Raw genomic sequence first — 16,166 nt, 5'->3', positions numbered from 1 at the left:
CAGGTCGTCAATACACAGACAGATAAAGTACAGAGACAGGAGACAGAAGCGGAATCCTAAGACTAGCAGAGTTTGGCAACAGAGTATCAGATCTAGCGAAGTACCTAATCAGAGATCAGAAGAGTGGTCAGGAAAGCAGGAGGTCATAACAAATAATCAACAATGCCTAGACTTGGGTGTGAACTCCTAGATCATCAACACCCCGGAACTGGTCTAGATAATAATACAGATGGTAACAGGATTCCTAGACTAAGGTGTGAGCTCCTTGGTCATCAACACCTTGGAAACTGGTCTAGCAAATAACACAGATACTGACAAAAGGTCTGAGTGCTACCACGTAGTGATCGCAACGGCAGACAACCAGCAAATGCCCAGTCACCAGTATATATAGTTCAGCGCACTCCAGCGCCTCCCCCAAGTGCTGGACCAATGGCAACTGTTTCTGGCGTCAGCTGACCAGCCTGGTCAGCTGATCCCCCACTGACTGACATAAAGCTCTTCCAGCGCGCGCGTCCACCTAAACCTATGTGGACTACAGCTCCCAGCCATACCAGAACTTTGTTGTGAAATGCCCGCTGCGCTGCACGCGGAATCCGCCGCCATGCCACCAGCGCATGCGGCGGTACCTCCGCGTTCAGGCAGACACAAAGACGAGTGAGCAGTTGCATCAGCTGCCGCGCTGGACGCGGAACCCGCCGCCCTGCTAGAGGTGCATGCGGCGGTGCTTCCGCGTTTTCTCACACAATCGCTGCTGATCGCCGCCTCTTCCCGCTCCTCTCAATCTTCCTTCACAGAGAGGGGCAGGGGAGAGGCGGGGATCCGCACGGCGATTGACGTCAGTAGAGGCAGAGCTACAGCAGAAAGCTCTGCCTTTCAGGGCAGCACAATCCACGCCCAAGATAGTGGTGGATGTTTGCCCTGGGATTTGGGGGGTCTAAAGTGCCCAAGCACTTTTATGAATAAATACAGGGAGTGCAGAATTATTAGGCAAGTGATATTTTTGAGGAATAATTTTATTATTGAACAACAACCATGTTCTCAATGAACCCAAAAAACTCAATAATATCAAAGCTGAATATTTTTGAAAGTAGTTTTTAGTTTGTTTCTAGTTTTAGCTATTTTAGGTGGATATCTTTGTGTGCAGGTGCCTATTACTGTGCATAATTATTAGGCAACTTAACAAAAAACAAATATATACCCATTTCAATTATTTATTTTTACCAGTGAAACCAATATAACATCTCAACATTCACAAATATACATTTCTGACATTCAAAAACAAAACAAAAACAAATCAGTGACCAATATAGCCACCTTTCTTTGCAAGGGCACTCAAAAGCCTGCCATCCATGGATTCTGTCAGTGTTTTGATCTGTTCACCATCAGCATTGCATGCAGCAGCAACCACAGCCTCCCAGACACTGTTCAGAGAGGTGTACTGTTTTCCCTCCTTGTAAATCTCACATTTTATGATGGACCACAGATTCTCAATGGGGTTCAGATCAGGTGAACAAGGAGACCATGTCATTAGTTTTTCTTCTTTTATACCCTTTCTTGCCAGCCACGCTGTGGAGTACTTGGACGCGTGTGATGGAGCATTGTCCTGCATGAAAATCATGTTTTTCTTGAAGGATACAGACTTCTTCCTGTACCACTGCTTGAAGAAGGTGTCTTCCAGAAACTGGCAGTAGGACTGGGAGTTGAGCTTGACTCCATCCTCAACCCGAAAAGGCCCCACAAGCTCATCTTTGATGATACCAGCCCAAACCAGTACTCCACCTCCACCTTGCTGGCGTCTGAGTCGGACCGGAGCTCTCTGCCCTTTACCAATCCAGCCACGGGCCCATCCATCTGGCCCATCAAGACTCACTCTCATTTCATCAGTCCATAAAACCTTAGAAAAATCAGTCTTGAGATATTTCTTGGCCCAGTCTTGACGTTTCAGCTTGTGTGTCTTGTTCAGTGGTGGTCGTCTTTCAGCCTTTCTTACCTTGGCCATGTCTCTGAGTATTGCACACCTTGTGCTTTTGGGCACTCCAGCTCTGAAATATGGCCAAACTGGTGGCAAGTGGCATCTTGGCAGCTGCACGCTTGACTTTTCTCAGTTCATGGGCAGTTATTTTGCGCCTTGGTTTTTCCACACGCTTCTTGCGACCCTGTTGACTATTTTGAATGAAACGCTTGATTGTTCGATGATCACTCTTCAGAAGCTTTGCCATTTTAAGAGTGCTGCATCCGCAAGATATCTCACTATTTTTGACTATTCTGAGCCTGTCAAGTCCTTCTTTTGACCCATTTTGCCAAAGGAAAGAAAGTTGCCTAATAATTATGCACACCTGATATAGGGTGTTGATGTCATTAGACCACACCCCTTCTCATTACAGAGATGCACATCACCTAATATGCTTAATTGGTAGTAGGCTTTCGAGCCTATAGAGCTTGGAGTAAGACAACATGCATAACGAGGATGATGTGGTCAAAATACTCATTTGCCTAATAATTCTGCACTCCCTGTACATTGTATTTATTCATTTCTGGCTCAAAGAGTTCACTTCCTGACGAACTGCTCAGCAAAAGTGCATACAAAAGCGATTTTTCTAAGCGCAAAACGCAGGGAAAAACGCTTTAGAAAACTCTCAATGAATCACTCGGCGCTTGTGATAGCGCTGGCGATTTATAATGTGAACAGGGCCTAAGTGTACTTTTACATTTACACCAATAAAGTTTTCTTATGACTGAAGTGTATTTTTGTCATCATTTGCACTATAACAACATTTTATTATAGTGCAGCGCTGCAAAGTGAAGACACAAGCATAGGATTGTCAGCTGGCAATGATTACATTTGCCGACGAGCCAGAGATAAGCTATCTTGTACTGCTACCTGCAGTGAAAATAAATCTTTTTAGGCTTAGGAATACTTTGAAATGTTCTTTTATTTAACTAAGAGTAGTTGCTGAAATTTTAGTTTTGAGAGTGTATTCCCCCTTTTAATTTAATTTAACTGAATAACCAATATTGGAACAATGATGCAAACACTGACCCAATCAAAGATGGCTCTGCTGAAGCATATTCTAAGTGGATTGGGTTACATGGCTATACTGTGTTTTTGTCTCTTGCCAAGTTTCTTAAAAGAAAAAAAAAATACATTTACCACAAATTGTAAAAATAAGCTATATGTATATATTTGTATGCTTCAAATAGATTTGCCATGGCTCACGCATCCAGCAGTACAACACAACCAGGTCAACAGAGAAGACTGACTATAGAAGAAAGGGTGAGTATCGCATTGCAGTGATTGTTGTTGTCCATACAATATGTTATTTTTCTAAGATACAGTATGTTGAAATCAACATGGAAAAAAATCCAATTTTTTTGGACCCTAGCATTGATAAATTAAATATTTTTATAAATTTTTTTTTTTTTTTGAATACTGCAGTGATGCTCGGATACCCCCCAATCACAGATTCGACTATTCGGCTGTGATTGAAAAAAAAAATCTGGAAATTCTGTGATTAATTTCCGGATTTGAAACGGACTCACGAATTCGACCCGGATTTTTTCTGTGAATGAGGCAATCACGGAAATTCATGGCCGTGATCACGGAAATGATCACAGAAAAGCGTTTTAGCTAATAGCAATGCCCGCATACATGCTACAATCCCCCAAATTGCATGGATTATAAAGGTGATAAGGCGCTACAAAAAGACAATTGATTTGAAAGTTAAATCAACACTTTAAATGCGGCTATTAATTAGTAATAAGTGGGTTTTAGACCGGGAAATACAACAATAATAACACTACACTCAGACTTCCCAACCCTACGCCAGAGCCCAAACTGGGAAAGAATGTTTCTCTTTATCTCCAGTGCTAGTAAAGCCATACATGTAGTGATGATGGGCAGATTCAACCAAGACAAATCTCTCTCTGATCGAATCTGATTAGAGAGATCTGTCGCCTGCCCATACACCGCATGCCAACTCTCGATCGATTGCAGCAACCGCTGCCTCGCAGGCCCCTAATGTAAAATGTGCCCCCCGGTGCCTGGCACAGTATACTTTACCTGTCTGTGTCTGCCGCTGGCTCCAGGGTCCGCCCACAAGCTGCATACACGTGCCCCACGTGTGATATCACACATGTGCCCACCTTACTCCGGCAACCATGTGGAGCGAAGTGTATGCGGATTGCAGAAGGAGCCCGGAGCCAGCAGTGGACACGGACAGAAGAAGTATACTGCACGGGGGGGGGCAGCACATTTTACAATGGGGGGACATCATCAAGGGTTCCTTTGCTCATCTTGATATCACTCGCCATTACCAGACCGTACCCGGTCAACCACGCAGGCCCGACATCTTTAGCAACATGTCCAGTTGATGCATGTGACCAATTTCACCCTTAAATTGGTTGCTTCATCGATCAGGCATTCTCTTGGTGGCACTGATTTTCCTACAATAATACTGTAATTATCAAATTGGATGGTCGATTGGCAGCCAACTAGCCTGATGTATGGCCATCTTAATGGGATTAGAAGAGGAAAGAGGAGATAAATATGAAAACTGGTTTGTATCATTTAAAGTTTACCAGAGACGAACCTCAGGTCAAAAACAGGTACTTACGTAAGAAGAAGGAAGCCACTGCAGGATCCTACAGAGGTTTCCCACGCCATCCTCTGGACCATCGTTGCCGCTGTCGGACCCCCAAAAGAAATCCAACAAGACTTCTGATCGCAACTGCGATCCTCTTCATACACAAGTGCAGGTACAATTGGCCCTGCATTACTGAGCAGGCGGGGCCATACTCGCGCACATGCAGCACGGCCACACTCATGCATGGAGCGTGGTTGAAAATTTCAGGAGGGCAGGATCCAGGGGCTTACTTTTTCTTAGGTAAGTATCTTTTTTTTTTCCCTGAGGTTCGTCTCGAGTTCACTTTATTGTCTAATTTTTATTTTTCTACCTATAAACTATTAACATTCTTATGTATTGCCTGATTATCAGGTTGGTAGGTAAAGAACTCATTTGGGCTATTTAGTTGCCCTGCAAGTTTTTTCCCCCATTAAATGGTTAGTATCACATGCCTGCAACATACAGGCAGTGGTGTTGGATGTGGAAGATCCAAGTGGCTGATCAATCTTCCTAATTTAAAATTGTTAAAGATAGTACAGTTGCTACTGTTTCCATACGGGCCAACGTCCACAAGAAGCGATGTTCTGCATTTGCAATGGCTAGCAATGCCAAACACAAGTACGTCTTATAATTAACAAACTAGTTTCCACTGCAAGGAGGGCTACACTTCTAACATGCTCGCCATCAATTGCACCCAAGCAGTTTGGAAAGTGATGCTTAACCACTTCGTCCACAGGTCAGTAGATATACGTCCTCTGGGACTTCATCTAAGCCACAGGTCAGTAGATCTACTGACCTGTCCAGAAGCAGTGCTGTGCAGGATTGGGCTCGCTCCTGTGTACATTTCTGGCAATATCTGATGCAGGACTAATTGGTGAATGGGAATATAAGTTTCCTGAGCTAATAAGATTGATTTTTACTATTAAAAATACTTGTATTTTCTCATTCATAGTGAAAAACACACTCTGTAGCATTATTTCAGAATCAATTATCTTCACCATAAACTGTGACAGGAACACAATATAAGTTTTGTGATAAGCCGTAATAGCCAAACAAAATTTGTGTTTTTTATCTACAGTAGCACTTTTTATTTTAAACTGGAATTGGTAAAACTGAGAAATGTTTTTTTCTATTTTTTTTCTTTGTTTTCCTATTAAAATTCATAGAAAACAAAATTGTTTGAGGGAAAAAATGGCATACAATGAAAGCCTAGTTTGTCTTGAAAAAAAAACAATATATATTTCATTTCTGTGTCATAAGTAGGGATAACGTTATTTCTGATTAAATAGGGACATAGCTAAACTGTCAAAACTGCTCTGGTCAATAAGTGGGAAAACAAGGTCTGGATGCGAAGTGGTTAAAGTGAACCAGAGACGAAAATTAAAAAGATTTTATACATACCTGGGGCTTCCTCCAGCCCCATCCGCCTGGATCGCTCCCACGCCGCCATCCTCCGCTGCCCGCAGCTTCAGTAACGGGTCCTGTCACTTCCGTCAGTCAGAGCCAGTCTAGCATAGGAGAAGTGCACTGTTTGCATATCTCTCCAGCCGCTGGAGAGATACGTAGAGGGCGCACTTCTCCTGCGCAGGCTGGCTCCGATGACGTCAGTGACGGGATCGCTGCGGGCAACGGAGGACGGCGGCGTGGGAACGATCCAGGTGGATGGGGCTGGAGGAAGCCCCAGGTATGTATAAAATCTTTTTCCTTATCCCTTCTCTGGTTTCCTTTAATCCAGAAGGCATCAGAAGCTTCTTTCCGTCTTTTTTTTCCCCTTGGGAAACAGCATATACAGTGGCTGTAGCTTTGTCCACAGCGACTTTTATGTTGAAATACCTATGCGTTGAAAAGTGGTTTGTCCCATCCAAAACTCGTAATGGAGAAAGCTGAAGGAATGTTCTAATGCAAGAAATGTAGAAAAAAAATACAACACAGTTGAAATTAGTGCATAATACTAGCACAAACATTTTAGGCTGCATTTCCACTTGTGCAGTGCGAATCGCCGCGGTAAAAATTCGCATGCGGGTGCGAAATTCGCATGCGGGCCCATGCGAATGTTCATGCGAATTCGCACGCATGACGATGTATGCGAATTTAACCATGGCAGTGCTGGTGGGCTTTTCCATTGTTTCTATGCGAATTCGCATTAAAATTCGCATACCCAAACCTCATGCGAATTTCCTATTAAATGCATTGTATGCGATTCGCATAGCGGTATGCGGTATGCGAATTCTGATGGCTCTGCCATGCGAATTTTTTCTGCACAGAAAAACGCAAAGGAATCCTGACAAGTGGAAACAGTCCCATTCACTTGCATTGCTATGCGAATTTGCATGCGAAAAACGCATGCGAATTCGCGATAGTGGAAATGAGCCCTTAATTACACAATATTACTGTTTCTGGGTAGAGATGGCCTGAACTGTTCGCCGGCGGACAGTTCCTGGCGAAAAATGCTTGTTCGTATCGGCAGGCAATCAGCTAGTACCCCCTCCTGGACCCCCCACCTTCCTATGAAAACGCAGTTGCGCCAGCCATTTTGAACACATTGCTTGGCTGCAGTGATAGTGAAAGCAGGGTCAGAGAGCTGCTGCAGTTAGGGAAAGCATTAGCTAGGCCTGTGTTTTTGTTTGTCACTGTCTACTTGCCGTGAAAGCACCCCAAATAGGGCTAGTACATCGGTCTCCTGTTTTGTTTTGTTTTTTGGTGTGTGACACTTTTCAGCCCACTGACATCCAGAGCTGTGTGCACGACTGCTATATTGTAGCCACATTACGTTGCAGGCACAGTACCACTCCAGCGCATTATGTTTCACTGTATTCTGGTAGTACTTTTGCATTTCTGTGTGTGTGACACTCCACAGCCCACTGACACTCAGAGCTGTGCACACTACTGCTGTTGTGGCTGCATTAAGTGCAGGGCGGGCACAGTACCACTCCAGGACATTTAAAAGCAGCACTTTATTCCTCAAATGTAGCAATGCAATGTGATTTCTGCCCTTTAGGGATTAAAACCCGACTCTGCATCAACTTCGTCATTTTTAGTGGGACTTTTGGCATGGATCCCCCTCTGGCATGCCCCCCTCCAGGTGTTAGACCCCTTGAAACAACTTCTCCATCACTTTTATAGCCAGAAACAGTCTTTGTAGGTTTTAAAATTCGCCTGCCCATTGAAGTCTATGGTGGTTCGCCCATTCGCGAACGTCTGCGGGAATTCGTGTTCGCTGTTCACAAATGGAAAATTTGATATTCACGACATCTCTATTTCTGGGTAGAAGCAGTACACACCGAGACCCGGGAATACAAAAGCCAGCCATTGAAATGGATAAACTACAGGTCCCCTTGTTGCATTGGCAGCAATGTTCAATATTCTCAGCTCAAAGTGTCAGACTCTAATCAGCTAATTAATTCAAAACACCTGCAAAGGGTTCCTATTGCACCCTGTAAGTTGAAAGGACAACTGACGTGAGAGGGATACTGAGGCTGCAATATTTATTTCCATTTAAATAAGCAATACCAGTTGCCTGGCTTTCCTGCTGATTATCTGCTTTTAATACTTTCAGCTGTAGATCCTGGACAAGCATGAAGATCAGGTGTTTCTGACATTATTGTCAGACCTTAGATTAGATTAGCTGCATGCTTGTTACTGCTTTTATTCAGGCACTACTGCAGCCCAATATATCAGCAGGGCTGCCAGGCAGGCAACTGGTATTGGGCTTTATAAAGCAGCACAGGTGCTATGCACACCTTACATAGCAGTGCTCGCTGCCATGTAAGGAGTGTGCCTTCCTTAGCTACGCGCATTGCTTCCTCAGCAATACGCATAGCATTAACTGCGGGTGGCCCTGCTTCTGTAAAGTATCGCTACAGCAATACCTCACTCGCGGCCGCTACTGTATTAATTTACATTGCTATGCTCACAGAAGCAGGGCCACCCGCAGTTAATGCTATGCGTATTGCTGAGGAAGCAATGCCCGTAACTAAGGAAGGCACACTCCTTACATGGCAGCGAGCACTGCTATATAAGGTGTGCATAGGGCGCATTACGGCTCATTAAGCTGTGCTGCTTTAGCAGCGCTGCTTGATGAATCAAGCCCAATGTTAAGAAGAAAATAAATATGGCAGCCTCCATATACCTCTCACTTCAGTTGTCCTTTGAATTACTGAAATAAATGGACTTTTGCACGATATTCTAATTTTTCGAGTTTCACCTGTAATGCTAGTAGACAAAACTTATGATTCAGTTCTCACTTCATTAAACTACTTCTAATGGTCTGAGATTTTTTTTTTAAATGACTCCCAATAACTTTTAAATTCCAACAAATAAAGGCTTTGCATGTAAAGAGTCTATTTCTTCTATTAGTTTCACCTTTTCAGTTGAATTACTGAAAAAAAAATGGACTTTGTACGATATACTCATTTTTCAAGTTTCACCTGTATAGTGTAGATTATACATTACCCTTCTGCTCCCAAACAGTGAATTAGCAAAATGCGCTTTCTAGCACCAAGTAAAACATTCTCGTTTGCAGCAATAATGTAATTCTCAAACATCCAAACCCAAGCGGTGAAGTGCACTGCAGGCTCACACGGGTATAGAAGAAATGGTGCAGGCTGCTGTAAAGCCAGAAGAGCCATCCTTGTCACCAATGTGTTGTGTTCAGTAGTCATGGAAGCAGGATAGCTGAAACTAGGTTTATTTACAGGATTCACCAACTCTCTACATAAGCAGTGTTTTTCTCTGTGTTCCTAGCCAGAGCGTAACAGGAACCAATGACCCCCTACAGTACAGATAATCTTATGCAGTGCACAAGAATAAAAGGGACATCTACAGGCTTCGAGCAATTTTAGTTTGAATATTAACTCTTTGAAAGTCTGCCATGCTGAACTGAAACTCACAAGGTTTACCGTTACGAAAGGTCATTAGAAATTGATAATATTGTTAATTTTTAACAACTATAGGCAAAAAGGTATCAGACCGGCACCATCAGTGGTATTAATGCTCTTTAACCTCCTTGGCGGTATGGACGAGCTCAGCTCGTCCATTACCGCCGGAGGGTGCCGCTCAGGCCCTGCTGGGCCGATTTCAATGGAATAAAAAGCAGCACACGCAGCCAGCACTTTGCCAGCCGCGTGTGCTACCTGATCGCTGCCGCGTGCAGCGGCGAAAGAGGGTCCCCCCAGCCGCCCGAGCCCAGCGTAGCCGGAACAAACAGTTCCGGCCAGCGCTAAGGGCTGGATCGGAGGCGGCTGACGTCAGGACGTCGGCTGACGTCCATGACGTCACCCCGCTCGTCGCCATGGCGACGAGGTAAGCAAAACAAGGAAGGCCGCTCATTGCGGCCTTCCTTGTTAATTCTGATCGCTGAAGGCGATCAGAATGACGCGTCCGGAGCGCCCTCTAGTGGGCTTTCATGCAGCCAACTTTCAGTTGGCTGCATGGAATAGTTTTTTTTTAATAAAAAAAAAACCCTCCCGCAGCCGCCCTGGCGATCTTAATAGAGCGCCAGGGTGGTTAATAATAAAGAAGCGGTGCTTCACTGTATCCCTACTACGTAACAACTATAGGCAAGCATATATACAAACCTCCGAGTTTTTTGAGATAAGAAAGAGGTACACTAAGACACGCCTCTGCCACACCTCTAGCCACGCCCCCACCCCTCGTCAAGCATATCACAAAGAATTCAGAATCAAAAGATGTAGTTTTATCATTCAAACCACACTGGTCCTTTCTATCATCATTACAGTGGCGTGGCTAAGGAGCTATGGGGCCCAGTGCAAGTTTTGCATTGGGCCCCCCAAGCACTCTATACAGAACAATTGATACAGCCCACCAAAACCTGCTAAGCACAATCATAGTGTCAGAGGTGTAAAAAGGGGATAAGGAACAGTTTGTTAAAGAGACACTGAAGCGAAAAAAAAATGATGATATAATGAATTGGTTGTGTAGTCGGGGTAATTACTAGAACATTGGTAACAAAAAAAAATATTCTCATATTTTTATTTTCAGTTGTACAGCTTTTTTTTTATAACATTGCATCATTCTCTAATATTTGCAGTTTACACATTACTCAGCATTCAAAATGTTTTTAAAGAACAGGCAGTGAACTTTTGACATGTCCTGAACTATTCTCTGCAAAAGAAAAACACAATACAGCTGAGTGTAACGATAGGTGTCAGCAACCAGAGAGAGAATCTGATTCTTGGCGATCTGCAGTATCCCCAAGAATACAGATATACCTGATTATTGGGGATCTGCAGAATCGCCAATAATCAAATATGTCTAACCTCTAGACACCTGAGTGTGTAAGTGTTTTGGTGCAACAGTAACCTTTGGACCACCGGGGTAGCAGGTGGTCAAATAAGTAGAGAAGACTCTACTGCAGTCAAGGACACCTGGAGAGGGAGTCCCTGACTGATAAGGAGCAGTGTCCCCTCTGTAGAGCAGGGGACCCCTGCGGGCAGGCTGGCCACCCTGAGGGGGGGGGGGGGGGTGACAGCCGGAAGGTCAGACAGGCCAGGTCGGCAACAGTGTATCAGATATGCAAGGTACCAAATCAGAGATCAGAAGAATAGTCAAGAAAGCTACAGGTCATAACAGATATCAGAACTAGGCCTAGTCTGGGGTGTGAGGTCCGTGATCTTAACACCCTGGAACTATGCTAGAGAATAACAGATGATATACAGTATTCCTAGTCTGGAGTGTGAGGGCCGTGATCTCAACACCCTGGAACTATGCTAGAGAATAACACAGATGAGATACAGTATTCCTAGTCTGGGGTGTGAGGGCCGTGATCTTAACACCCTGGAACTATGCTAGAGAATAACACAGATGATATAAAGTAACTGGCTAAGTGTGGATTCCCAGGTCCTCCTGGTTCCACCACACTGAAGGATCTGACTAGGGTCTGAGTGCTAACACATAGGCATTCGCAACGCCAGACAACCAGCAACTGAACAGCAGGAGATATATAGTAAAGCGCCCCACAGCGCCGCCCAGCTCCCATCAACCAATCACTGACTAAGCAGGAATCAGCTGACTGCCCTGATCAGCTGATCTTCCTCCTACTGGTATAAAGAGCTTGTCTTGCAGCGCGCGCGTAGCTCTCCATCTGTGTGCACTACTAGGTCCAGACAGCCCAGGCACATGTTGCTGCGGGGAAACCGCCGCACTGGACGCGGAATCCGCCGCCTTACCGTCGGAACATGCGGCGGCCCCCACGACATCCTTCCCATGTGCACCTTTAGTTCCAGATAACCCAGACGCATGCTGACGCGGACAAACCGCCTTACTGCCAGAACACGCGGCGGCTTTTCCGCTATTCATCACACTGAGATAACCTAATCAGGAGTCAGAGCTCTCTGCGACTTTCAAAGTGGTAGAACTCAATGGCTATTTGCATAGATAACAACTGGAGTTTCTTAACACTTCCTGTACTGGAAACAAAAAATGGGCGTGGTCATGACCGGATGAGGGCGGGGCTAACTGTAATTTAAAGTGAACCCAGGGTGAGAGTGATATGGTGGCTGCCATATTTATTTCCTTTTAAACAATACTAGTTGCCTGGCAGCCCTGCTGATCTATTTGGCTGTAGTAGTGAACTGAATTACACCAGAAACAAGCCATGCAGCTAATCTTGTCAGTTCTGACAATATTGTCAGAAACCCCTGACCTGCTGCATGCTTGTTCAGGGTCTATGGTTGAAAGAATTAGAGGCAGAGGACCAACACGGCAGCCAGGCAACTGGTATTGCTTAAAGGGAGATAAATATGGCAGCCTCAATATTATTCTCACCTCGGGTTCCCTTTAAAAGTGCAACGCAAAGACAGAGGGCCCAAGTTTTGGTGACCCTTTTCCCAGAAAATTCACATAATTGTGCAGGTTTTCTCAAGAAAATACACGTAATGTGAGCAGATTTTAACAAAAAACACGTCCAATGACCCCAATATGCACAATCGTTATCAGATATGGTCCCAATATGCACAATTGGTAGCAGATATGGTCCCAATATGCACAATCGGTAGCAGATATGGTCCCAATATGCACAATCGGTAGCAGATATGGTCCCAATATGCACAATCGGTAGCAGATATGGTCCCAATATGCACAATCGGTAGCAGATATGGTCCCAATATGCACAATCGGTAGCAGATATGGTCCCAATATGCACAATCGGTAGCAGATATGGTCCCAATATGCACAATCGGTAGCAGATATGGTCCCAATATGCACAATCAGTAGCAGATATGGTCCCAATATGCACAATCGGTAGCAGATATGGTCCCAATATGCACAATCGGTAGCAGATATGGCCCCAATATGCACAATCGGTAGCAGATATGGCCCCAATATGCACAATCGGTAGCAGATATGGCCCCAATATGCACAATCGGTAGCAGATATGGCCCCAATATGCACAATCGGTAGCAGATATGGCCCCAATATGCACAATCGGTAGCAGATATGGTCCCAATATGCACAATCGGTAGCAGATATGGTCCCAATATGCACAATCGGTGGCAGATATGGTCCCAATATGCACAATCGGTGGCAGATATGGTCCCAATATGCACAATCGGTAGCAGATATGGTCCCAATATGCACAATCGGTAGCAGATATGGCCCCAATATGCACAATCGGTAGCAGATATGGCCCCAATATGCACAATCGGTAGCAGATATGGCCCCAATATGCACAATCGGTAGCAGATATGGCCCCAATATGCACAATCGGTGGCAGAAATGGCCCCAATATGCACAATCGGTAGCAGAAATGACCCCAATATGCACAATCGGTAGCAGAAATGACCCCAATATGCACAATCGGTAGCAAAATGACCCCAATATGCACAATCGGTAGCAGAAATGACCCCAATATGCACAATCAGTAGCAGAAATGACCCCAATATGCACAATCGGTAGCAGAAATGACCCCAATATGCACAATCCGTAGCAGATATGACCCCAATATGCACAATCCGTAGCAGATATGACCCCAATATGCACAATCCGTAGCAGATATGACCCCAATATGCACAATCCGTAGCAGATATGACCCCAATATGCACAATCCGTAGCAGATATGACCCCAATATGCACAATCCGTAGCAGATATGACCCCAATATGCACAATCCGTAGCAGATATGACCCCAATATGCACAATCAGCATCACCTGAAAAAGAAAAGAAAAACCCATTTACTCACCTACAGCCAGAAGACCTTCTTTCCCGACCTCCTGTCCCGAGTCCCGACCTCATTGTGGCGCGCAGCGCCCGCGCGCCCACGATCCTCTTCCTTCCCGACGTCACGACGAGACTTCCTGCCTGCATGCAGAGAGCAGGGCTACGGGAAAATGGCCGCCCGAAGCCATGCACTGCAGACTCGAAGTCTGCAGAACAGGGCTCCGGGCGGCCATCTTACCGTAGCCCTGCCTGCTGCTCCGTGCTGCCGCTGTGTGAACTGACTTGGCGTCTTTTAGACGCCTGAAGTCAGTTCACTCCAGGGGGTGCTTGGACAATTCTAGGGGGTGCTCGAGCACCCCCTTGCACCCCCCTGGCGCCGCCCCTGATTGACTCGTATATAAGTCAATGGGGTAACTTTTCAGCACATTTTTATGCTAAAAAATTAGGCTTATACGTGAGTATATACAGTATAACCAGGGAGGGCCCCTTAGGGCCCAAGTGCCCTGGTGCAGTCACAACCACTGCACCCCCTATCGCTACGCCAACGTATCATTATATTTCCTATTTTAAATATTAAAATGAAGAAAAACAAACAATTTTATTGATGGGGATAAAGTTTAGTCAGTGAAACACACTTTTCAGTAGAAAAATACATATGTTTACATAGATCTGTACATCGGTCTTGAAAGAGGGAAAAATAAGGAAGAAACAGAGGGACTGGGTCCCCAAAGAGGGACTGTCCCTCCAAAAGAGGGACAGTTGGGAGCTATGTATATATGTTACGGCCAGAACCCGAAGTTTGGCCACTTCTAGTTCTGGCCGGCCACTTCGGGTTCTGGCCGGCCAATGTGCGAAGTGGCCGCTGCGCTGCGGCCAATGTTAGAAATGGAATGATTCCTCTGACATTAATGTATCTTCTGGCCGCAGCCCCCCCCCCCCCCCGCCTCTCTCGCTCTCTCCTATGGGCAGCCGGGCAGGGACAGGAGTGTCCCCCCAGAGTCGTTCGTCGCAGCAGGGAATCCTGCCATTCTTGCAGAGCGGGTGCTGGCAGAAGCGATGTCTGCAGCCTCCCCACTCTGCTTTCCTGGTGCGACGAACGACTCCCGGGGACACGCATGTCCCTGCCTGCTGCCCATAAGAGGAGGAGAGAGAGGCAGAGAAAAAGCCGGCGGCTTGAATTGTTACATTGCCGCCGGCTGAATTACATTAAATGAACTAAGTTGTTATACGTTTGGCCGCTGCGCTGCGGCCAGAAGATACATTCATGTCAGAGGAATCATTCCATTTCTAACATTGGCCTCAGCGCAGCGGCCACTTCGCGCATTGGCCGGCCAGAACCCGAAGTGGCCGGCCAGAACTAGAAGTGGCCAAACTTCGGGTTCTGGCCGTAACATATACACAGAACATGGGTGAGCTGCAAAATATGAAATATCAACAGAGAAAAATCAACAACATACCTCTACACGTCTCAGGAAAACTGAAACTTTTGTACATCTGCTTACATCATAGCTAGGTCACGTTACACACGCGTGAATAAATATTCTGCTGTCATTATTGCCACATATGTCTGTCCCCTCATTGTTTATTTTTTCCTCGGTAATGACAGTACTCGATACTGTTTAGTTGTTGATAGAATGAAGTTTCTCTGCAGGTGTGATAAGGACGAAAGACACGGTACGGGCGTTCCTAAGAATGCAACTTACACGTGTGAGTAACTGCATTTAAAGCAGTGCTGTGTACCTGACAAAGTATTAGACAGTAATTAGGCTCCACAGGAATGCTGCCCTTCAGGCAAGGTGGTGTGTTGTTAGAGGTGGCAACAAAATAGTCCCATTCCGGGAACACCTATGTGTGAGCTAGATGCAGAGCAGCAATACAGTGATCAGCCACACACTTGCATAATGCAGAGGGATATGAGTTGCAGGTACACCAGAACTGCATAATAGTACAGTCCACAGGCTGGCAGGCGGGAGATTTGCGAGCTGTGCTGCTGAAGAAGACTGTGACAAGGAGCCAGGCTGCCGATTTCATTTAGAGGGGGACCACCACTGACACCAGAGATTTGTGGAACACACTGATAGGTATGGCAATTTGGGGGAGGGGAGAGGAGGTGAGGAGGGCTCTTCCTTAAAGAGAATCTGTATTGTTAAAATCGCACAAAAGTAAACATACCAGTGCGTTAGGGAACATCTCCTATTACCCTCTGTCACAATTTCGCCGCTCCTCGCCGCATTAAAAGTGGTTAAAAACAGTTTTAAAAAGTTTGTTTATAAACAAACAAAATGGCCACCAAAACAGGAAGTAGGTTGATGTACAGTATGTCCACACATAGAAAATACATCCATACACAAGCAGGCTGTATACAGCCTT

The 16,166-nt window shown here is 45.4% G+C and overlaps 1 protein-coding gene across 6 annotated transcripts in view; it reads left to right on the top strand.

The window, feature by feature from the left end:
• Positions 1-16,166, top strand: part of LOC137525486 (histone H1-like) — an 88,199-nt gene that overhangs the window by 3,333 nt on the left and 68,700 nt on the right. For 5 of the 6 annotated variants that reach the window (XM_068246605.1, XM_068246604.1, XM_068246597.1 and 2 more), the window contains exon 1: positions 15,673-15,877. The gene's annotated coding sequence lies outside the window, so the exon portion shown is untranslated. Of the gene's footprint in view, positions 1-3,201; positions 3,275-15,672; positions 15,878-16,166 lie in introns of those variants that run through there. The other variant, XM_068246598.1, reaches the window with a different exon arrangement.

The sequence above is a fragment of the Hyperolius riggenbachi genome, chromosome 7 (assembly GCF_040937935.1).
Source record: "Hyperolius riggenbachi isolate aHypRig1 chromosome 7, aHypRig1.pri, whole genome shotgun sequence".
NCBI lineage: Eukaryota > Metazoa > Chordata > Amphibia > Anura > Hyperoliidae > Hyperolius > Hyperolius riggenbachi.
The sequence above is the reverse complement of the archived record's forward strand: the minus strand, read 5'-3'. Positions and strand labels throughout refer to the sequence as shown.